The sequence below is a fragment of the Cricetulus griseus genome, chromosome 7 (assembly GCF_003668045.3).
Source record: "Cricetulus griseus strain 17A/GY chromosome 7, alternate assembly CriGri-PICRH-1.0, whole genome shotgun sequence".
NCBI lineage: Eukaryota > Metazoa > Chordata > Mammalia > Rodentia > Cricetidae > Cricetulus > Cricetulus griseus.
The window spans coordinates 98,492,881-98,499,469 of NC_048600.1; the positions used below are offsets into that span (position 1 = coordinate 98,492,881).

At 46.5% G+C, this 6,589-nt stretch overlaps 1 pseudogene; it reads right to left on the minus strand.

The window, feature by feature from the left end:
• Positions 1-4,044: 4,044 nt before the first annotated feature.
• LOC100764347 lies at positions 4,045-4,499 on the minus strand (annotated as a pseudogene).
• Positions 4,500-6,589: the final 2,090 nt, after the last annotated feature.

Below are 6,589 nucleotides of genomic sequence, written 5' to 3' on the forward strand. Positions count from 1 at the left end.
CTGGGACTGGAGTAACGGGCGACTGTGAGCCACTTGACGTGAGTGTTAGGGACCAAACTCCGTTCTCTGCGAGAGCTTAAGAGATGACACCAAGCCATCTCTCCAGCCCCTAGTTAGTGTGGCTCTGTGGTTCTATGTTTCAAGGGAGAAAAACAAATAGACCTTACTTTGATTTTTGTGGTGGTTTATTTGGCCCCCAGAGACTCTTGTTTGAATGCTTAGCCCATAGGGAGTGGCACTATTAGGAGGTGTGACTAGGGCCCTTCAAGTGTCAAGGAACCAATCAGGAGTTAGCTGGCTAGCTCTGGATGGGCTTTAGGAGCTCCAAATGTGCATACAGAGCATAGCAACTGCCCTGGAAGAGCCTATAGGCCGTAGCAACCAGTTGATCAATCAACACAGGACAGGTCCTCCAAGCACGGAAGTGCACCAATCCTGAGACTGTTGTGAATCCCTAGACACTCCCCTTGCTCTACCCAATAAATTCCCTTCCCCTCGGCCCCTTTGGGTCCTTCGGAGTGCCTGAGTTAATACAGTTAACTTGTTAAATAATGAAAGACTAATAAATAATAAAATTATAAAATCACCAAGAATGGGGTTCAGAATTTGAGCACAACACAACAAGGCCACATCTACTCCAACAAGGTCACAAAATGTACTGAGCTTCCAGAGCTCCTAAAGCGCATTCAGAGCTAGCCAGCTAAGGCAAGGTCAGGAAGCTCAGCACATCTTACTGGGTTCTTTTCTGCAGCCTGTCATGGCTGCCAAAGCAGGGCGCTGGGTGAGGGTCTGGTCCTTTCAGTTGGAGGAATTGTGTCACTCCGGGGATGGGCTTGGAGGTCTCATATATGTTCAAGCCATGCTCAGTGTGACAGTCCACTTCTGCTGCCTGCAGATCCAGATGCAGAACTCTCAGCTCCTTCTCCAGCACCATGTCTGCCTACATTCTTCCATGTTCCACCATGATGATAATGGACTAAACCTCTAAAACTGTAAGCCGCCCCAATTAAATGTTTTCCTTCATAAGAGTTGCCATGGAGGCCGGGCGTCCTTTAATCCCAGCACTCTGGAGGCAGAGGCAGGTGGATCTCTGTGAGTTCGAGGCCAGTCTGGTCTCCAGAGCGAGTGCCAGGATAGGCTCCAAAGCTACACAGAGAAACCCTGTCTCAAAAAAAAAAAAAAAAAAAAAAAAAAAAGTTTGCCATTGAGCCAGGCAGTGGTGGTGCACACCTTTAATCCCAGCACTCTGGACGCAGAGGCAGGCGGATCTCTGGGAGTTCAAGACCAGCCTGGTCTACAAGAGCTAGTTCCAGGACAGCCTCCACAGCCACAGAGAAACCCTATCTCGAACCACCCCCCCAAAAAAATATGGAAACCCAACTATAGAGGAAGTACACTATTTATCTTATTCCCTTATCACCACTTCAGTCTCCATCTCCAGGGTGCTTAGAGTAAAAATGGGGGAAATATGGATTTGAGAGAAGCCTGCACACACATGGTCCACTTTCATAGTCCAGATATTGTGGTATGAAATCAGACCACAGAGCAGAGGTACTGAGAGCTTATTGCCTTAGACAACATCCCAGACTCACTGCATGATGCTAAAGTGGTACATAGACTGATGAAGACTGGCCAGGAACCAGGCTCTGTGAAGAGTCAGAATAACAGAATGATTCCTATGTCTAAGGACTTTAGATTGGCACTCTGATGGGTGGTGGTGGCGCACTCCTTTAATCCCAGCACTCAGGAGGCAGAGGCAGGTGGATCTCTGAGTTCAAGGCTAGCCTAGGCTACTAAGTGATTTCCAGGATATTGAGGTCTATACAGAGAAACCCTGTCTCAGAGAGAGAGAGAGAGAGAGAGAGAGAGAGAGAGAGAGAGAGAGAGAGAAGAAAAAAGGAAGTAGACTGTTATTCTGTCACAAGAGCTGACAATTTCAGAGTGTCAAAGAGGGCCCATGAGAGAGGTGGAGAAAGAAATTTCAGAAGAAATTTGATGAGGGCTGAGGATGTAGCTCAGTTGATACAGTGCTTGTCTAGCATGCCAGAAGCCCTGAGCTCTATTCCCAGTATTAGGTAGAACCCAGTGTAGTGTTCTACCCAGTAGGAGATTGGAGTATCAGAAGATCACAGTCGTTTTTTTTTTAGTTACATAGTAAGTCTGAGGCCAGCCTGGTCTACATAGCATTTCCAGGCCAGTCAGAGATACATAGTGAGACCCTATCTGTGCTGGATAGTTTTATGTCAACTTGACACAATCGAATATCCTCTGAGAGGAGGAAACCTCAATTAAGGAAATGCCTCTACCTGGACAGTGGGAGTGCATGCAGGCAGGCAGATCTCTGTGAGTTCAAGGCCAGCCTGGTCTACAGAGTTCCAGGACAGCCTCCAAAAGCTACAGAGAAACCCTGTCTCAAAAAACCAACCTCTATAAGATTAGGTAATCAGGCTGTAGGCAAGTCTGTAGGTTATTTTCTTAATCAGTGATTGATGTGGGAGGGCCCAGCCATTGTGGGTGGTGCCATCCCTGGGCTGGTTGTCCTGGGTTCCATAGGAAAGCTGGCTGAGGAAGCCATGAGGTTCAAGCCAGTAAACAGCACTCCTACAAGGCCTCTGCAACAGCTCCTGTCACCAGCTCCCTGCCCTGCTTGAGTTCCTGCCCTTTGATGAATTGGGATGTGGAAACATAAATCAAATAAACCCTTTTCTTCCCAAGTTTCTTTGGTTATTGTGCTTCATCCCAACAATAGTAACCCTAACTAAGACAAATTGGTACCAGGACAGTAGGGTAATTGCTGTAACAGACCTGACCATGTTGTTTTGGGGAGGGTTGTGGAAGGACTTTGGAACTTTGGGATAGAAAAGCCATTGAGTATTGAGAGCTCAGTGAGCTGTTTTGTAAGAGCTTAGAAGATAAGAATGTTGTGGGCGGGGGCAAGACAATGGAGGCCTGGCTTGTGAAGTTTCAGAGGGAAGATTAAAGACTATCAGGGCCTATTTTTTTTTTTTTTAAATTAAGAATCCGTGGTTTTGGTTAGCTGGGGCTAGATAAACAGCTATGATTAAGAGGGTACCAGAACTACTAAAGTGAAACCTTTGCTTTGTTGGGATACTTGATGCTGGTCAGCTGGAGCTGAAAAATTAGTGGTGATTAAGAAGAGACCAAGCCAGGAATTGGTGGCGCACGCCTTTAATCCCAGCACTCAGGAGGCAGAGGCAGGTGCATCTCTGTGAGTTCGAGGCCAGCCTGGTCTCCAGAGCGAGTGCCAGGATAGGCTCCAAAGATATATACAAAAAAACCCTGTCTTGAAAAACCAAAAAAAAAAAAAAGAGAGAGAGAGAGAGACCAGTAGGATGTTGTGTTGGTGGTACATGCCTTTAATCCCAGCACTCGGGAGGTGGAGGCAGAGGCTGGTAGAGCTCTGTGAGTTCAAAGCCAGTCTAGCCTACAAAGTGAGTTCCAGGACAGCCAGAGCTACACAGAGAAACCCTGTCTTAAAAAACCAGGAAAAAAAAAAGTTATATTACAGAAGTGAGAAACTGAGGAAAGGGGTTTCTGAGTGGGAAGGAAGGCATTGTGTCGAGGAGTTTTTTAGAGCAATGGCAGATACTGGGCAAAGGCTGAGGTGGTTTCTATCGAGATTGGTTAATTCTCTGGGCTGCCATGGGTTGAGCCAGGGCCCACATTCTATGCCTGCCCCCTACTCCCACAAAGCAGATGACCAAGTGCTGCGTCTCTGTCCATCCCTGACTGTAGCTTTGACCTTGACCATCAGCTAGATGTTTCTCACTGCCCAGTGTTTCTACCCTCCAACCTTGTAGGTGTCTCAAGTTCAAGTGCTGGCGATTATACTAACTTCTCTGTTCTCACATCTATACCATCAGTTTGTAGCTGACAGTGAACGCTACCCCAGACACCAAGAAGTGGCTGCAGTGTTTTTTAGTTACTTGGCTTTGGGCTCCTAGTTTATAGGGTGGTCTCTTTTTGTTTGTTTTGTTTTTTTAGAGTTAGATAGAACTTTATTCGAAACTCTGATCTACCAGGTTAGTGTTTTCCACCAACCCGGTGAGCAGAGACCTTCATAGGCTTCACAATGTTTTGTTTAGGGGCTGCTTTTGTAGGGGCCTTGGCAGCAGCCATTGCTGTCTTCTTAGCCTTTTTTGCTTTCTTGGCAGCCCGGATAGCCTGCTCTCGCTGAGCTTCCCTGACTTCTGGTTTCTGGTTCCTCTTGGCCATGATAATCAGCAAGGGATATACCAGCGATGGCACGCTGGAATTTGACTGCTCGGCGAGTTCTTTTGTTTTGAATTTCTTGCTACTGTTCTTTTTTGTGTTTTCTTCTGTAGAGGACAGCTCAGTTTATCTGCCGAGGATTCCTTTTGGAAAGGAATGCGGACTCGCATTTTGCATAAAGAAACTGGAAAACCTTCCCGTCGGTCCTGGCGGTGTCCTGGGTAGATCTTGTAACCACTGAAACTGCACAACTCGGCCTTCATGCCGAGAGATGCCGCCCGATGGCAAAGAGATAGGGTGGTCTCTTGAGTGGAAACTTCCTATTGCAAGCCATATTTACTCATAATTTAGTCTGTCACAGTTAACCTGAGCTAGAGTCAAAACTAATGAAAGGTCACTAGTGTCTTAGGTATATTCCTCAAGGGCTTCAGGAGGCCAGCCAGGATGCCGTTACTGCCCCAGAGCCCTGTCTGTCCCTCTTCCTGTCTGGCTCAGTTATCGAATACCCAGCTCCAAGTCCTCTTACTCAGTTTCTTCAGTGTTTGAAACGCTGCTGTTTTAACCCTTAATCTTGCTTTTAAGCCCAGCCTTTGTTCTCTTTACAACATATGTGGGCAGCTTGCAGGGCTTTTTTTGTTTTTTGTTTTGGTCTTTTTTTTTTTTGGGGGGGGGAGGGTTGGTGTCTTTTGGTGTAGCTTTAGAGTCTGCCCTGGAACTCGCTCTGTAGACCAGGCTGGCCTTGAACTCACAGAGATCTGCCTGCCTCTACTTCCCAAGTGCTAGCCACCACCACCTGGCCAGCTTGCAGTTTTTACTCTGGGCCCATTTCCCTTAAGGTGCAGAAAACCAACTCCCATCTCTCGACCTCCATTCTGTTCCCACCACAGTGGTCACTGAAGGGACCAGATCCTCACCCAGCCCCCTGCTTTAGCAGCCATGACAGGCTGCAGAAAAAACCCAGCAAGATGTGCTGAGCTTCCTGACCTTGCCCATCCTCCCAGTCACTAGTAGGTCGGATACCTTCCACATGGCAAGGAACCAATCTGAAGTTAGCTGACAGGCTGGAGCGATGGCTCAGAGGTTAAGAGCACTGCTTGCTCTTCCAGAGGTCCTGAGTTCAGTTCCCAGCAACCACATGGTGGCTTTACAACTATCCATAATGAGACCTGGTGTCCTCTTCTGGCATGCAGACAGAACACTGTATACATAATAAAAAAAAACAAATCTTAAAAAAAAAAAAAAGTTAGCTGGAGGGCTCTGTATGTGCTTTATGGTAACAGTGGCTTGCAAAGCATAGCAATTGCCCTGGGAGGGCCTATAGGCCATAGCAACCAGTTAACCAATCAATACAGGGCAGGTCGCCCAAGCCCTAGACACTTCCCTTGCACACTCCAATAAATTCCACAACTCGAAGTTTTTCTGGGTCCTTCTCATTCCACCCACCGTGATGTGCAGATGAAGAGCCCCAAACTCAGGCTGGAGAGATGACTCATCGATTAAGAACACTGCCTGCTTTTCCAAAAGTCCTGAGTTCAATTCCCAGCAACCATACAGAGGTTCACAACCATCTGTAATGAGATCTGCTGCCCTCTTCTGGTCTGCAGGCATACATGCAGGTAGAACACTATACATAATAAATAAAGCTTTTTTTTTTTTTTTTTAAGATAGTTAACTCGTTAAACAATAAAAGACTTTGCTTTTGCATCGGAATGGGTCTCTTGGTGGTTTGGGGGTTCAGAATTTGGGCACAACAGTCACCTGCTCCTCTATTCTTGGTGTGCTCACCCCCAGTTACCTTCAACATTAGCCTTCTCTGTTTTCCGTCTTGCTTGAGTGGTACATTCCACCCAGGCCTCCTCTGATCATCCTAATTAGCACTATAAATAGCCACTCACTCTGAATCTTCCTTCTCTGCTTCATTGTTTCCCCGTAACAAACACATACTACCTTCTAACACTTCACATAAACTAGGCATTATTGTTATTATTATTGCAGTGCTGGGAATTGAACCCAGGACTTCATACCTGGTAGGCAAGCACTCTTCCTTTGAGCTCTAACCCCAGCTATTTTATATATATATATGTATCCTTTCCACTGCTCTTATGAAGGTCCCACAATCCAATCCTAGGGATTTTGTCTGTTTTGCTTTACTTCTCAGGATCCAGTGAGTAGAACAGTCCTCAGTATGGAGGGGACTCAGTAGGGGTTTGCTGAGTGTAGTGCATGGGGTGACAGATAGACACCTGTTGCTCTTATAGAGGGCCTAGGTTTGATTCCTAGCACCCATTGAATGCATGCAGGTGAAAGACTTAAAAATTAGCAAAGAAATATAGCCCAGAAACTGACTAAAGCCACT